The sequence below is a fragment of the Castanea sativa genome, chromosome 3, assembly GCF_040712315.1.
Source record: "Castanea sativa cultivar Marrone di Chiusa Pesio chromosome 3, ASM4071231v1".
Taxonomy (NCBI): Eukaryota; Viridiplantae; Streptophyta; class Magnoliopsida; order Fagales; family Fagaceae; genus Castanea; species Castanea sativa.
In genome coordinates this window covers 3,362,300-3,380,849 of record NC_134015.1, presented here as the reverse complement: position 1 = coordinate 3,380,849, position 18,550 = coordinate 3,362,300, and the positions used below count along the sequence as shown (strand labels likewise).

General features: G+C 33.3%; 1 long non-coding RNA gene and 1 pseudogene across 1 annotated transcript; both read left to right on the top strand.

Moving 5' to 3' along the window:
- The first annotated feature begins 3,407 nt into the window (after positions 1-3,407).
- LOC142627574 (uncharacterized) lies at positions 3,408-6,245 on the top strand (annotated as a pseudogene).
- A 15-nt stretch (positions 6,246-6,260) lies between these two features.
- On the top strand, positions 6,261-9,127 carry LOC142627575 (uncharacterized). The gene is made up of 4 exons (XR_012842883.1): positions 6,261-6,393; positions 6,598-6,687; positions 8,520-8,592; positions 8,676-9,127. It is a non-coding gene; the product is annotated as an uncharacterized LOC142627575 (long non-coding RNA).
- The last annotated feature ends 9,423 nt before the right edge of the window (positions 9,128-18,550 follow it).

Sequence of the window (18,550 nt, the reverse complement as noted above, 5' to 3'; positions counted from 1 at the left end):
CCTATTCTCAAGCGTGCGTTAATCCAAAATCCCTAAACTATGAAAACCCACTACCCTCAAACTAGGGGCGGAGTCAGGGGGGTCGAGAGGGGGCACTTGCCCCCTGACCTGCCCAAAATTTTCCTTTGTTATGTGTGTACTAGCAGTAAGATGCGGAGATTTTATTGAAACTGTGATAAATAGCGTGTGAGTAATTGAGCTGTATTGAAAACCCCTTCAGCTACACATTTTAAAATGAAATTGTAAAGTGTAGAGCCACAGTAAACCACGTACATCCTTTTTTTTTTTTCTTTGTGTGCACATATATCTCCCTATCTTTTTGAAAAGTCAAACTCAATTGATATATCATATATTTTCATATCTTTTTTTACTTTATCAATATTTTTTAAAGTTCAAAATTTATAAAACATAAACAATGATAAAAAATAAACTTAAATAAAGAAGAAAAAGTCTTAATTGAAGAGACAAAAATACCACCCAAAAAAGAAGTTCCTTTCAAAAGTATTAAGATATAAAATTTGGAAACAATTACATGACAAATTCCATAAAATATATTAGGGGATTATTTTATTGGCTATATATTAAAAAAAACTAATAAAATATACACAATATAATGATATGCAATGATTTTAGGGGATCTTTTAATATTTAATATTTTTTATATATGATGCATATGTTGCATGCTGCATACACAATATGTATTTGTTTATAGAGACAAATGTATATAAGTTATAAATTTTGCCCCCCCTAAAGTCGAATCCTAGCTCCGCCACTGCCTCGAACTAACAACCCCAACTGTGGCTGACCACCTTTCTAATTCCAACAATGACATTTTTTTCTTTATATGTTTGAATAGCAGGAAGAAGTTGGGACCATTTGTGGTTGCTGCAATAGATAATTTATATGGGTTTGGAGATAAATTTTTTTTTTTTCCAAAGCATTATGTGTTGTTGGATGAATGGTTTGGTTCTAAATTGTGCTAGGAATCTACCAACTATATTTGATGAATGGTTTGATCTTATTTTCTTGTTGCTGTCATGGGTTTCACGAATGGAGGGAGTGAGGGTTTCACAAACTGTCGGAGGGAGTGTGGTTCAGCTGAGAGAGTGAGGAGTAATTTTGGGCTTTCAAAAAATGGTTCCTGTGTGTACCCATAATTCTTTGCCATGTGTCCATATTTTTTAACGATAATATATTTTAATCCAAGTCAAGTATCACATCAGCACTCCGTCAAGCCACATAAGATTTAAACTAATAGAAATAGACGGAAGGATGAAAATCATAACATTTTGCAAAGTTTAGGGATGAAAATAGGACTTCTGGAAGTTCAGTGATGAAAAACAAACTTTTGTGATAGTTTAGGGATGAAAATGATATTTTACCAATTAAAAAATATTAAGTGATGTATCAATGCGTAACTTAGACTTAACTCATATTAATACAAGAGATACTAACAAATTAAACAATAAAGACTTTGTATTCTTTGATTCAATGTTTCAAGACTTTTTCAATTAAAAAATAAAGATTATTTCTTTAATTTAGTTTAATGTTTCTAGACTTTTTGTCTATCTCATACACAACTTTTTGCATTTATATATGCTATTTTTTACTTCTTGCAGTTTTACTCCTTTGGATTTCTTATACATTGCATAGTTTTATGATTAGTCTTACCTAGTTGCGTCATTGCTTACTTTTAGGGTATATTATCATGGGAAAGCCAAGGTATGGCATATTCCAAACTAGTGCCCTAATGGTTTGGCTTGGAGATTATTGTGAGAACTATGGTAAGAAAAAAAAAAATTTATTGGGGTAATGATGATCATAAGGAAGATCTTGATTTCATTTATCTATACAGGAAACTCACGGAACCTATGGTATTTCAGGAACAAGGCCATTTTTGAGGGAACGAGCATCAATGCTGAAGCTGTCCTGGAATTTTGCCATAGATTGAGACGGCAAAAGGATCTATCTGGCTGCCATAGTTGGAAACTCAGGACAAGGTGACAATCATCTGTCTGGCTGTCGAAGAAGTTCTGGAGGCAGCAAGAAATAAAGGATTTTAAAGGTTGTTATTCTTCAAGTAAATCTGAAGCTGTGTCATTGTTTAAGAATACAAGGCTTTCTAGAATACTTGGAGGTCATGTATTAGCTTTTGCATTTTTATTTTTATACTTAATTTTATTTATACGTTTAGGCAAGAATAACAGTATGATGAGTTGAAGTTGTAGGAGGCAAAATCTTGTTCCAATGAACACATAACATAATTACACCTTTTATTTTATTTTGTTTATGGTTAGAAATTGTATATTGAATGGGGGCTTAAGCTCTCAAATGGTGCACAAGGCTTTATGAAATCACCTCCCCCCCCCCCCCCCCCTTAAAATTGCTCTTTCTTGAAGTAGACTAGTGATGTGGGTAACACCAATCCTATTTTATAAACTAAGTGCAGAAATTCATGGCTAAAATCATCTATAGGGATGCACAAGAACGGGTGTAAATATGAGACAAGGGTACCCCATATAATACAAACATTGATATTTTGGTCAAATTGTCCCGTTAATCCCTAAATTTTAGCTCATGAATGACTTTAGTCATTGAAGTTTAAAGTAATCATTTTTAGTTTCTTAGATGACATGATCAAATTAAAACTAACACTTAATCACTCCATTTGTGCATTCTTAATAGGCCTGACAAAATAGTATTTAGTAAAAAATATAGCTAAACCCACTTTAAAACACAGTGCTACAAGCTCAACATTTTAATGCGTAAAACTAACAAATGAATAGTACCTTATAATGTCTATTGAGATACTCTTCATCAGAAAACTTTTTTTTTTGTTTTTTTGTTTTGTTTTTATTCTCTCTCTCCATCACATTGTTTCTCTTCTCTCTCATGCATTGATCCAAATGAATCGGCAGAGATGTAGTGTGACAAATGATGGTTAATGGAGGTTGATTGGCAAATGATGGTTGAAATAGAGAATTCGTGTTTCGTGAGTCGGCTAATTTGTGCATTGTCGACAAATCTATGGCAAATATGTAGTTGATGTGGGTTTGATGTGAGTAGTGTTTGTTTGATATAGAATTGAAGGGAAAAAAAAATATTTAAATAGAGAAAAATAATTTATAGCTAAAATTGCATTGAGTTTGATACTAATACTCTTAGACACATTAACAAATAAAAGTGACAACTTAAATCTCATAAATAAAAATTATTTTTCAAAAAAAAATCCCATAAATTAAAATTTGGACCAAAAATGTATTTTAGTAATTTTAAAAAATTAGGAAATAATACTATAAAATATATAATAAAAAAATATATCAACAATAATTTATTTTGTTTTGTTTGGGCTCTTTTAACTAAATATTTTACTTGAATGAGTTTTCCATTAGCAAATACACTCTCACTCTCATTCTCACTCTTTCTCCCTCGTACAGTCCACTCACAGTTCACAGCTCACAGCTCACAGCTTCCGGTTTGGCTCTCTGATTTGCCAACTCCATCACCACGATTTCTCCTTCTTCAAGCTCCGGAGCTCAGCCGAAACCAAACCAGACCTGACCCGACCCGAATTGGTAGCTGAGTCAGTCATTGTGAACACCAAACTAGCTTTGCTTCTACTTCTTCTTCTCGAGGAAATGGGTAAATCAACATCCTCTCTTGTTTTTATATACAGTCGTTTGATTATTAGAGGAAGCCTTCCATTTCATGCTTTTACTTATTCTACTAATAATAATAACAGTAGAAGAGAAAATGCAAAAATCCCAAATCAGAATCGAAATCAGCTGTTGAAATCTGTGAGAGATCACTGCAAATGTGGAACCTTTAAGAATCTTGATCATGCCTTAGACCTATTTGATAAAATGCTTCACATGCACCCTTTGCCTTCCATTGTGGATTTTAATCACATGTTCGGTTCCATTGCAAGAATGAAGCATTACCCTGTAGTCATTACTCTAATTAGAGATATGGGATCCTTTGGAATTACTCCCGATGTTTATACTCTCAATATATTGATTAATTGCTTGTGTCTTTTGAACCGGGTCGATTTTGGGTTCTCTGTCTTAGCAACAATATTGAAACTTGGCTATTAGCCTACCCAATCTACTCTAAACACTCTTCTTAAAGGTTTCTATCTTAAAGGTAATATTTTTGGAGTTGTGAGGTTGGTAGAGGAAATGGAGAACAAGGGGTATCAACCTAATATGATTACTGTTGGGACAATAGTAAACGGTTTGTGTAAGATTGGGGAGACTAGTGCAGCTATTAGGTTGCTAAGGACGGTAGAAAAAGGGAATTTTGAACCTAATGTAGTGCTGTATAGCACGATCATTGACAGTTTATGTAAGGACAAATTGGTAACTGAGGCTTTGAACCTTTTATCTGAAATGATGAGTAAAGGCATTCAGCCAAACGTTGTCACTTACAGTTGCTTAATTCAAGGACTATGCAATTTTGGCCGGTGGAGGGAGGCTACTACTTTCTTGAATAAGATGACGCAAAGGAAGATCATACCAAATGCGTACACGTTTAACATTTTGGTGGACACACTTTGCAAGGAAGGGATGTTGACAGAGGCAAAAGAAGTTTTTATTGAAATGGTTCAAAGAGACATTGAGTCTGACTCTGTCATTTATAACTCTTTGATTGACAGTTACTGTTTGCAAAACAAAATGGATGATGCTATCAAAGCATTTAATATGATGGTTGGGAGGGGTTGTTCGCCTAGTGAGTTTAGCTATAACATATTGATAAATGGATATTGCAAAAGTAAAAAAATTGATAAGGCAATGCGTCTCTTTCATGAAATGTCCAACAAAGGAATGATTCCTGATGTGGTGACTTACAGCACTCTTATAGGTGGCTTTTGCAGAGTGGAGAGACCCCAAGCTTCACTTGAGCTATTCCATAACATGCAAGCTTTTGGCCAACATCCAAATTCTCAGACCTATGCCATCTTGTTAGATGGCCTTCTTAAGAATAAATAGATCTCTGAGGCAATGACATTGTTTCAAGAGATGGAAGACAAAAGGCTAAGCCATAATGCTTTGATTTATTACACCATCTTGATTGACGGTTTTTGTAATATCAGGAAGCTTACAACTGCAAGAGAACTCTTTTATAGTCTCCCTACCAAAGGATTGCAGCCTAGTGTTCCAACTTACAATATTATGATCAAGGGGCTGTGCCAAGAGGGACTAATGGATGAAGCATGTGAGTTGCTTGAGAAAATGGCAACATAATGAGACATCAAAGGCGACGAAATATCTCCAAATAATGGTTGACAAGGATTTTCAGCAGATGCGACCACTGCAAGCATGTTAGTTGACATGCTATCATCTAATCAAGTAGATAAGAACATTCAAGAATTTTTTCATGTCTCGTTCCCTCCCAATAGATAAAGCCATCTCTATAATGGAGTAAGTTTATTGTTTTACTTTGTACTGTAATCATATTGACATATTGATAATGATTAAGGACTGGGTATATTTGTTTCAAGTTTTTCTTTTATTGGTGATATTTCTTTTCTTGCGTTGGCGCTAAGTTGTTTTTGTCCGTTCCTTCTTCTTCTTCTTTTTTTTTTTAATCTTTCCTTGAAAATATGTTGAGCACTAGTGTTGTTAATTTTGGGATAATTATCTTGAGCTTCAATTGATGCAAACATAGCAAACATGGAATTAGTTTTATTTATTTATGAAATGACAGAATAGTTTGTTTGCAGTTGGTGATGCTCATGTGGCAATTTGGGTTCTAGTGATAGGTCAACTGAATATCAACCAAAGGCCATTGATTGTAGTAGATTTTCCTTAGTAGTTAATATTAGAGATTAATTTCTTTCTACTTCAACTAATATTCTGATCTTTGATGGATTTGGCATACTTGCAATTCCCTTGTTACTATTACTAGCCTCATATGCAGAGCTTTCCTTTTCTTGTAAGAAATAGTTAGGTTATACATTCAACCTATATTATTCTTTGTTAAACATAGATGCTTTCTACCCTTCCTTGCCCCCAATTCCTCATTGGTGAATAATACCCTTTAAACTTACGGGTTGTAACAGTGTAGTGCTTGTTGTCTACATTTAAAGGATCCTGTTTTTGATGTAAATCTAAATTCTCATTTATCAATCTCTGTTGCTGTTATATTTGTTTTCTAGAAAGAGTGGCTGGTTGATTTTGCAACTTTGAACCGTTGCTATTTATGGATTTTGGATTCTTTCATTGTCAAGTAATTCTGCTGTTAGCTGTGTTTTAGATTTCGGAGTTTGCTATTCTTTATCTAAATACTGTCGGAAGGCTTCAAGGAATAAGACAATAAGTCCTCAAATTTTTTTGTGATGATGCAAACAGAGAATATAACTTGAAACTTGGAAATTCCTTTAACATTCTTTTAGTAAGGCACTTCACATATTGCCTTTTGTTTTTAGTTGTTATGCTTGGACTTCTAAAATAGTAATCATTCAATGTTTTCTTATTCATTTTCCTACTTGATCAATAGCATGAAACATCAAGATTTGATATCCTTGGAAGCTTTTATTCACCTCCTTATCCATTTATAAGTGATTACATTATGTGAAACTTCCATTCTTGACTCTAGGGAAATGAAGCAGGGTTTCTGATTATTGTGAGAAAAAAGAAAGGCTCCTTGAAGATTGTTTGGGTAGGCCCTATTCCAAACACTTACCAAGTATGTGGTCTCTGTTTTAAATTATTACTCTGTTGTAATCGGGTTATTGGGTATTAGGGTTTTACAAATGAGAATAGTAACACTTTGAACAGAGGTTGGTTTTTATTTTAAATGTATTATTGGTGCTGGCTACTAGATTAATTTCTGTTTTAATTAATGAAGGGTTTGATTGTGGTGATAGAGGCCACTTATAAGTTATTGAAACAGACCATGGTTCAAAAATTCAAAAATGATAATTGAAATAGATATGGGATAATACTCTAGTAAATTCCAAAATGATCTCCAAGCTATCTCCATGCTAGTTCAACTTGTGTCTCAACTGAAGGGGTTTTTCCCTACTTTATATGTCATTTTGTAAAAACAAACATGCCAAATAGAGTTTTTGTTATGGAAATAAAATTAGAGTGGAATGATGAAGATATTAATTTGGGTTCCTTATATATAACATAGTTTTATGATTATTCTTACCTTGTTGTGTCAAAGCTTATTTCATAGTATATTCTCGTGGGAAAGCCAAAGTATGCCATATTCCAAACTAGTCTAGTGCCTTATGGTTTGGCTTGGAGACTGTAATAAGAACTATTGTAGATCTTGATTCTCTTCGTTATCCTTCAAACTAAGCTCTTCACAATCCGTAATTACTAGGTTCATGAGGGCAGTTAGGTGTTTGATACTGCCTTCTTCGACAAGCAGGTATGCTTTATTGTAACACCCAAAAACCTGAGGCTGATTATGTCCCTTATACCTTTGAGTAACCGTTCAAGAAAGATTGCTGCAACCTCTGAGCTGTAAAGTTTGCAAACTGTGCAGCATGCAAATGGATTCTGGAAGTTGCTTGATTTTGCGATTTTCGTATAGGTCGAGATATCTCAAATGTTTCAAAGTTCCAATAGAATTTGGCAACACCTCAAAGGATGAATTTCTCAAATCAAGTATCCGCAAGTACTTAAATCTTGAGATGCATGCTTCAAGTAAGGACGTGGGTTGCTCTATTTTGAACTTTTCTCAACTTCTCTAATTGTGTTGTAATTTTTTGCCCATTCTCCAAAATTGATAGATGACAAACTTCTGTAGCAAGGGTAGACTTCTTGGTCACTACCGAATACTCACCTTTGGCAATTGAGAGTGCAAGATCATGGACAAGATCATGCATTTTAAAGGTATAATGCAAGACATCTTTTTGTTCAACATCTTGAAAGAACGACCTTGACAACAGCTCTTGATACACAAGTCACCAACATCTTCCAACTCTTGACTTTCGTTGGCAGGGGATTGAAGAATTCCATGTGCCAACCAAAATCGAATCAACAGATCACTATTGAATTGAAAATCTTTTGGGAAAATAGAACAATATGCAAAACATTGCTATAAGTGAAATGGAAATGGGTTGTAACTGAGCTTCAACGCGGGCAAGATGTCACATTCCTTTTGTTTTAAATGCCATATCTTGTTATCTCTAATAGATATCCACTCATGTTCATCAACTTTCGAATAAAGTAGGTCAGCTAAAGTACTCACTGCCAATGGAACTGCTTTACATTTTTCGACAAATTCTCTTCCAATTTTTAAGAGGTTTGGATATTGATTTTCTTGTCTTACCTTAAATGCCAATTTCACAAACAAAGACATACAGTCCACTTTGGGTAGACCTTTTAGATTGTATGTATTAGTACTAGTAGTGTCCATAATAGTAGCAACAGAGCTATTCCTTGTTGTCACTAAGATTTTACTTCCTTTACAACCACCAAGCAACAAATACATTAACTGTGCTTCACTATAGAGCTACTTATCAAAAAATAAAAATAAATAACATCTGTGTTCTCTGTTTGCAGAGATGATCCTAAACTTGACAAAATGCCAAGGGAGAGAATAAGAGATGGTGATCCCATGGCACATTTGGTGAAGGCAAGTAATTGATTTGCTTATTTTTAGTCATTGAAATCAAAGAATTTAATACTAATTTGGCATATCTCTTTGACATAGTGCAGAAAAAGCGCCTTGAACTAGTTCTCCCAAACCTAGGGGATAATGAGAAAATGAAGGAATCAGGGTTTGTTGTTCCTCAGGAAAATCATTTCATAATAATTCTATAGAAGTTTGGTCATGTACAATTTGTTTTTCATTTTTTTTTTTATTGGAGACCTCACTTGTGGGGTAGTAGTGGTGGTGGTGATGGAGAAAGAGTTCGAGGTTAATTGAGTGGTGTGCATGGCCATAGTTCGAGCATAGGAGCAATTTTGGAGGACATGGAGCTTAGAGGAGAAGGAAGCTAGCACCATTGTAGTGTCAAAAGGGTTTTCTTTGTTTTTCTTATTAGGGTTTAGGGTTTTAGACTTGTTTACAAGAAGGGAAGCTATGTATACATATAAGGAGGGAAGAAAAGACCTTAGATTGTCAAGGGTTTTTTTCTTTGTGATTAGATAAGTATTATATTTTTTAATAGAATTATTTTCATTTTAAAAGAAGAATCATAAAATATAGATGAAATTTATTAAAAAGAAATCCTTATATAACTTAAGAAAGAAGGAAAGATAAAAAGATAAATTTTATTAAACAGAAACCCTAAACCAAATATAATGAAATAAGAGTCACAATTCCAAGAGGAGTCTCATTAAAAGAAAAGAGATATTGTTGACTTAATAAAAGAAGAAAAAAATGTTGTAGTTATTCTAGTATATATCTACATCTTATTGATTGATTTATTGTTGAATGATGAATGGTATCTATATCAACAGTGGAACTGGTTGTTTCATAAGTCTCAAATTAATTATTCCAATACAATTCAATTTCCTTCTGCGCCAATGACCAAATCTTTTGGAGAATGTATATATAAAAAATATATAGTTTTATCATTGGCATACATTTAATCTTACATTTTTATTTTCTCTAAAAAAATCATATATTTCTAAATGGGATGTTTTAAACCTTAGACTTTCATGAATATACTTAAACAAACTTGACCCTCACACATGAAATGTACATTTATAAAAATGTGGTTTTAAAGTGTCTCATTTAAAAGTATGAGGTTTTAAGTTTTGTGTCCCAATTGAAAAACTATGGATTTTTTTATTATACTAAATTAACTTTTAGTTCACCATTAGGAGCTGTTCTTGAATATGAGAGGTAAAACCCCCCACCCTTCTTGTGCTAAAATATCAAATTAGCAACAAAGGAAAAAAAAATAAAAAGAATACAAGAGGACTTCTTGTTTATGTCATAAAATATAATTCACTTTCATTTATCTATTTATCTATCTATCTATCTATCTATCTATATATATATATATATATATAGAGGCCAAAACACCATTTTAGTTCCTATATTTTGGGGTCACAATCAATTTGGTCTCTACATTTTGGTAGGCTGGTAGTAGTTAAATTGATCCCTGTTATTTTTTATTTGGAGTCAAATTAGTTCCTACCGTTAACTTACTCACGGAAAATACTTATGTGGCAAATGGTATGCATTGCTGGCACATTTATAGCTTACATGGCTTATATTTATATAATAATATTAAAAATTAACAACTCATCATTTTAATAAAATAAAAATGCCACGTCATGAACAAACACTAAAGATGAAAGAAAATAAAATAAAATCAGCCAAAGACCAAAACAGAAAATTTAATCCCCTTTCTTTCATTTTCTTGCAATCCAAACACACACAAACATTAAAAATCTTCTATTGGAATGTGAAAACTGAAAGAATGAAATAAAAGACCAGTGGATAGAGTCGTAGTTTCAGTTTGGTGGGTGGAAAACAAAGCTTGGGAATTTTAGTTGATGGTGCAGCTATGGCGGAGGTTTTGAATTTTGGAATTTGGGGGATTTCAGTTAAAGAAGAAGAATAGGAAAATGGACTAAATGGAGTTGATTTGTACTGGCATGCATTGTGTGGGGCCGTGGCTTGTGTGCTTTGAGTTTTCATTGGGAGGACAGAGATGGTAGTTGATGTATTTCTTTTTTGGTAAAGGACTAACATTCATTTTTAAAGCAGTAAATAGAAATCCTATCATGGTCTTCTGTTGCTTGTTTTGCATTGAGCCCATTGACAAAGCGAGTATTATGATTACATGATGCAGCAAAAGGCCGACTGAGCTAAAACCTTACTCAACGCTCTCAGCAGCTTGTAGAGGGTTCGGGACAGTGGTGAGGACACTGACAAGAAATTGGTGCCTCTGGGTATTCAGTTTTCACAAATCCAAATACACAGACGGTCTTTCGTAGATCTTCAATGTTTTGTGTACATTTGGATTGCAAGAAAATGAAAGAATATAAAAGGGAATTAAATTTTCTATTTTGGTCTTTGGTAGATTTTCATTTTCTTTCATCTTTGGTGTTTACTTATGACATGGCATTTTTATTAATTAAAATGATGAGTTGTCAATTTTTAATATTATTATATAAGCCATATAAGTTTTAAATGTGTCAGTAGTGTACACCGTTTTCCACATAAGCATTTCACGTTAGTGAGTTAATTGTAGGGACTAATTTGACTCCAAATTAAAAATAACATGGACTAAATTGACTGCTAACAATATGTAGGGACCAAATTGATTGTGACTCCAAAATATAGGGACCAAAATAGTGTTTTCGCCATATATATATATATATATATATTTCATTTTCACTTTTGATATAATTGAAAACCAAATCAAGACATTTTGATTTCATATAAAATAATGGGAAAACCTCTGCCTTTTACTTATTTGTACCAAATTGAAATATTCTTAATTTTCTCTCTCATCTTGTAATCTCGAAAGAGCTTGTCTCAAATTGTTTTGAAACTACAAAGATTCTTTTCGAGTGTTACTTTTTTGAGACCATAAGCACACCCAAAAATAATAAATAAATGAATAAATAAATAAATAAAAATTATTTTCTATCATGATTATTCAGCACAAATTACTGAAATATTGGGGGAAGCAAATATGGATTCATTTTCTCACTTTGGGTATTCTACCTTATTGTTTTATATATAAATATTGAATGACAAAATAGTTTGGTTTTGGGGACTTGAGAGGATGTATACATGCTTAGCTCCTACACATAGGGGTGAAGCTTTCCTCAAAAAGACTAACATCTCCGAACATAATACCAAGAGAAGAGCTTTTGAGATCAACAAACTCAAGAGCTTTGCTTTTGATATCATATAAATACCATTTTTTTGCAGTGTGTGAATATACTAGTATTTTCCCTATCTTGAGGCATGATACACATTTTGGATGTGAGTCATAACTCATAAGTACCATATTGTTGGAAATCCTCAAAAAAGACTCTAAATCGAAATTCCCATCGATGATTCTCCAGCATGATGTATATATCTAAATCCAAATAATATTTCTCATTGCGTTTGACGAAGTGAACTAAACACAACCTCCCTTCTTCATGTTCTGCCAAATACATCTTTGAAAGGCCTTGTGTGTCAACTTGTGGAGGTAGACTGATTTCTTGGAATGTTTCATCACTGAAATTAAAAGCTGCAATGTGATGATAATCTAACCAGTTGAAAAGAAAGAAATTTCTGGAGAGAATTTCTGAACTTATTGCAGCCATGAATTCAGAATAGATGCTCAAAACTTTGTATTGCTTTGTTAGAGGACAATATCCAAATCCAAACACTATAATAGACCTCTGCGAATTTGAAAAAGTACAATCATTATATAGTACTGGGAGACTAACAAACTCTCCTGTGGTGGGATTAAATATATCAAAACCTTAGCCATTGTTCAAGCAGATCAAACCGTCTAAGGAATATACATGGCCTATTATTCTCCGAAACTGTGGATGGATGTTAGATGTATATACGTCTTTTTCCAAGAGAGTCTTAAAGCCACCTCCTACTTGTAAAGAACGTATTTCCAAGGAAAACTTATAGTCATGAGAATTACGATGGGTGTGCAGGAATATGATCCCACGAGATGTTTCCCTTAAGCGATTTAAGTGTAAAGCTCCAAATTCACTGATTAACACAGACCATGCCTTACACACGCACTTCAATCTGAACACACAATCCAGTGGAAGCAGTGAGCATATATGGAGGATGATTTCAAATGGGAGAGAATCGTAACTTCTGCCTCCTTCCATCGTTCTTATTTTTTCTTCTTTGGCTAGGCTAGCTGAAACTCAGAAATATACTAATGTGTAATAGTCGTATACATATATATACCAAAAAAAAAAAAAAAAACGAAGGACTCCATGTAGTTTACAATCTAAAAACAAGGAATTGCCAATACGTGAGCTACAATGACTCAACTACCTAATCTATTAGGACTCTAACAACTAAAAGGTAAAAACATACTCTTAACATTATAATAAATAAAGGATAATAACAACAATAGCAAATACCAAATTCTAATGTTAATAAAACAATACTCGTAGTAAATAAACTAAATTACTAATTGCTATTATTTCTGACATCACTTAGTTGTTTGCTCCTATTATTTCTCATCATCAAACGTCTTCTAGTGTTACCAGTATGGACACCAACTATAAAAACACACGTCTACTTCATAAAAAAAACCACTCTTACAATTAGTTCAATGGACCAATAATTCCAAATACATGTACGTATCATAACATTATTAATTATCCTTCCCTTAGGTCAAACAAAAAACAAAAGGGTTTTCCATTGGTGAACTCTCTCGTTTTGGGTCGTGAGTACATACCTAAAGTTCGAACGAATAGGAAAGTATTAAAATTAAGAGATTAAATTCAATAAGAAGGCTTATGTATTCACCATGCAATAATATTGTCTATGCCACGTTAGATTTTTACTAATAATTGCACATAACAGTCAAATATATATATATATATATATATATATATATATATATATATAATATGCAATTTTATTTAGAAATTTGCGATTTCAACCTCTCTAAATTGCAAATTTCTAAACAAAAGTTGGAACGAAATTTGCAATTGTGCGTTATATATATAGTCTAATTTATCAGTTATTGTTCTTTGGTTTACATATATTCTAAACATGACTTGGTGGCTTTTAATCGCAAGAGTGAATTTGAAGATGCTGCTTCCAAATTAACATGGAGGTAACCAAGAAAGCACGGACAGACAATTTTCTAGCCATGTGTTGTGTGCATATGGGACAAGGCGTATGCTTGGGACATGCCCACACGCGAGTCCTTTTTTTTAAAAAAAGAATCGCTAACTTGTGCGATGCACGGGAAAGCTATTGGATATGAGATTTTTAAAAACTTTTCATTACTCTTCGCTAGTCCTTAAAAACTAGTCGCTAGTCCTTTTTTTTTTTTTAATGAAAATCAAGAAGATTTTATTGAAGCAGAAACTATACAAAATATACTAAATATCCAATTAAACATGCTCATCTATAACTACATCAGACAACACTTAAAGGGTAGAGCCCAAAACAAAAGAACCAGCCAGCATGTTCGATAAAGACCAGGTTGCTAAGCAGTGGGCTGCATTATTTGCTTCTCTTGGAACCTAGTTAAAATTTATATTTTGTGAGAGATGCGCTAGCCTAATTGTATCATCTCCGTTTTGCTCCTGAATAGTCTCCACACAAACTTTGGCATCACTTTCCACAATTACAGAGTAGGCATCCAACTTCAAGGCTAGTTGAGTTGCCCAATTGATGGCTACTGCTTGGACTTGAAGTGGGATAATGATTTCCACCCTTTTGGACATAGCAAAAACCAATGTCCCTCCCCAATCTCTCGCCACAACAGTCACATAAGACTTGTTTTGATTGACTGCAACATCACAATTTATTGATGACTCTTTGCTTTGGTCTAGTCCATCTTGCATTTCTCATTGTGTGCTCCCTCATAATGGCTACGTTTCTAGAGAATAAATCATACATTATCCTATTGCATTATAAATATAGTATATACGAATATGGTTATATTCTATTACATAGCATGACTACGACTAAATCTTTTAACTCTTTTTCTTCTCATCTAATTTTCAATAAATTTGTTATTATCTCTCACATTCTCTCGTAGAAATTGATTTTTTTTCTCGATTTTTTTTTATTTAATTTCTTGCATATATACTTTAGATTGATATCATTGTGTTTTTATAACTCTATTTGGGTTAATACGTTTTGGTGTTGTATTTTTTAGTTCCCCAACAAAAGTATTATTGTCAAAGTTTGTAGCATGATAAACAAATGCAAATTTGTTAGTGTATATAATATATAATTTATTCTCTAAAATGTACTGGAGATAATTTGTTTTCCCTAAAAATTGATCTATCCTATCTAAAATTATTTTCTATCTCTCTATCTCTACAAATATATCATTCTATTATTTTAAGAATTTTTTTTTTTTTGGGAAAAAAATTAGGTGCATTTGGTTGATATTATTCTCTTTTCAAGTGGTCTATATTCTTCAAACTTTTGTATAGTTATGTTTTTTTTTTCCTACAACTTAAACTTTTTTATGTTTTAAATTAATTATTTAAATTTCTCATTCTCTTAAAGAGATTATCATAATAATCAATTTTCGCCACAAATTTGCAATTGATATTAGTCAAATAAATGATAGATACATTCAATGTGGAAAAACCATTCCATATTGAACTCAACTAAAGGTGACACTATTTCACATTTAAGTTCAAAATAAGAATTAAGGTGGTTCGCATACCACATAGAATTTCAAACTCAAACAGTTACGATCCATATATCATCTAATAAGTACTTAATAAGTACTACAAGAACTATGGTTGTAATCATTATGAGCACATCATTCTAAAATCCTAAACATCCATTCTAGCGATTCAAATTATAAGTAGCCTCCCTTTCATGAGGCATTGTCATCAATAGATTTTACTAGACGTGTAATTTAATGCATCACATGTTCTTATTCAAAGCCAATCATAAAAGAGCAATGCTATAATTTCACCACCATTGTTTTGATTGAAACAATGTTATTTTCGTATGGTTACATCACTTTGTAGTTTGTATGAACCCCATCACCCAATCATGTCATGAAAATAGGCTAAAAATATCCTTATTTTAATTCTCAGCTCAAAATAAGAACCAAGCAACAACATACTAAATAAAACATCTTCAAACACATGAGTATAAAAATCTTGGAAAATTATTGATTACTCCAGGAGTACAATAAATGTGCACTCCCCCCTCTCACATGAATTGTAAGTTTCACTATAAATTTAATTAGTGTGATCCATGTTATGTGAGAGGAGAGAATGCGCATTTATGATACTCCGGGAGTATCCAATAATTACCCTAAAATCCTACGTTCAAATGAGTGACCTTCACTTTATAAGGCGCAGTCTCATCAAAAGATTAGACTACATAAGCAACTAAGTAGGTCCCACATTTACATTACAAGCAAAGTTAGCCAACCATTAAACCCTTAAAAAAACATATTAACCACCGAGAAAACACATTAAAATTTCACAACTTTTTTCACAATGGATGAAAGTATGAGACTTTTTTTTGTACCCAAGTCAAATTATGAAGAAAGTTTGAAACTTTTGTATCTCTTAACATTGTTTCTTCCTCTATGGGCTACCTGCACTAGGCCCACCATCTCAAATGGCTCAAAGCTTTTCCACAACCTCCATAGCATTGCGTTTTGTTGCATCTGACTGTTCAATTATTGCTTCCATGTCTGTCTTCATCTCCTTGATCAGTATGCCATAACTATTATGTCTTCTTTCCTCTTATCCATAAAATTAAGAATAGTGATAGATGTACCAAAAGTTTGTGCAGGACTATATAAAATGGCCCTTCACTATACTCAATAGGAAATAGTGAGTGTGCACAACTTGTAGATGAAGCCACTCAAGTTCTAAATTGGGATGGAAATTTGAATAACTGTTATATTATATAGAAGTAACCCACAACTCCTCCCTATATTTTTTTGGTAGAATAAGAATTTTATTTAAGCAAGGAAGGAAACCTGCAAGCTGGATTACAATACTATTAGTAGAGCTGCTACCCTCACAACAAACACACCAAACCTTAATGCTAAAACTGCACAACCACTCCAATATAAAACTTTAAAAACAACACTTTTTTTTTTATAAGCATAAAACATTAGATAAAAAATACACATTTATAAACATTTAACACCCCTTCTTAACTGCATGTTAGTAAATCCCCCTCAGATCTTGTCAGTGACAATGGAAAAAGAAGAGTCCTCAAGAAGAATTGTGATTGTTCTAGACCTCCTGTGGAAGTTGAGGAATTAAATTTTCTTTAATAAAAGCCATGTACATTGGAATAACCTTCTACATACACAGATGACTAAAATATACTCAGAATGTTTGACACATCCACTGATTGTAAGTGGAAACCAATAGTAAGAAAGATGGCGCAAACCAACAAAACACCAAATTAAATTGACAAGAGATGCAGCCTTTGAAAAGGACGTGGTGGCGTGGTGGCTCGTGATCATGTACACAACACCTTGGGTGCTTGGTCAAGATTGGATCAAGCAGGGAAGCCAAAATTTGCTGAGGGAAAGGCAGTGAGATTGCCAATCCTCATTGTAAAGGAAGGTTTATAAGTAGGCAATTGAAAAAGTTTCCAAATATTGCACACAAAACCAAACCATGAACCTCGATGGGAGATATAGCACCTATATTGAAGATATCAAAGAGATAAAATCAAAGTATGAACTTTGTACTTTGATCCACTTGGGAACAGCTTATTTAGTTGATACTGAAAACATTTTGCTGAAAGTGTAGGAAAAAAAAAAGTTAAAAGCTAGCTGAATAATATCAAAAAGTGCAATGAGACTCGTGAATATTACCAAATAGAAACTAAAAATTCAAAATTAGCTAAAGCTTGTATCAGTTCCCAAACGGGCTCACTGCTGCTAGTTTCATGAGCTTGCAAAATGGTCAATTTTGTCAAACACTGCTGTTAGTTTGTCTACATCTATTCTGCCTTTGACATTGTCAAATGACTTATGGAAAGATGTAACCTTGTGATTTTGGTTTCTGTCCAGAAATGTTTCTCTTCCAGCCCAAAAAATAAAAAAATAAAAAATAATTAATAATCCCCTCATGAACAAAGTTAGGAATACTCCACAAGAATCATAGGTTTCTATTCAAAGCAGAATAAGGGACTCTCTTTGAGCTAACTAACCAACTTTAAACCTCATAGCCTTTTTAATCTGGTGGATCAGTGCTTCATCATTCCTTGCACTTTTGCCAAACACTACATCATTCCTCTCTAACCAAACAATAAAGATAGAGGAATCGCAAGCTAAACAACTGAGAATAACTCTGAAATTTTCACCCTTCACACCAATAATCTAGTCCAACACCCTAACCATTGACAGAAGCATCAGCCAGACAATCACCTGAAATCTCCCTCCACCCTTGACTAGAGAAGCTGCACTCAAAAAAGAGTTGACCCCAACCTTCAATTGTGGTGCTTATGCAAAAATAGGCAATGTCCTGTAAAACTTTAAGATTACAATCTATTTCTGATTGCTAATTAGCAAATAAAAGAAAAACTAGGAACTGATAGATTGAACCACCCTGCTTTCCACCATACAACCTAAGACTTCTTTATTCTTATCATCTCTCAAGTATCCTTTCATGTGTAAATACCATTGTTGAAAGGAATATACTGGTTGTCAGCTTCAACCAGATTAAGATTGCACAAGCCATTCTGAATTTAAATGAGAGCATCATACCTTGCAGGGAGCAGCTTCCATGCGCCACTCTGCATTAACTATGAAACTTGTAATACCACGGGCCATATCATATAAAGCCCTTTGTCCAAACTTCTCACACATGGGCCCCAAAGGATGCCAAGAGTCATGCCAAAAAAATATAGTCACTGATCCAAATTTGAAATGAATCTTATGCCTCGCCATTACTCTCAATTGACCATC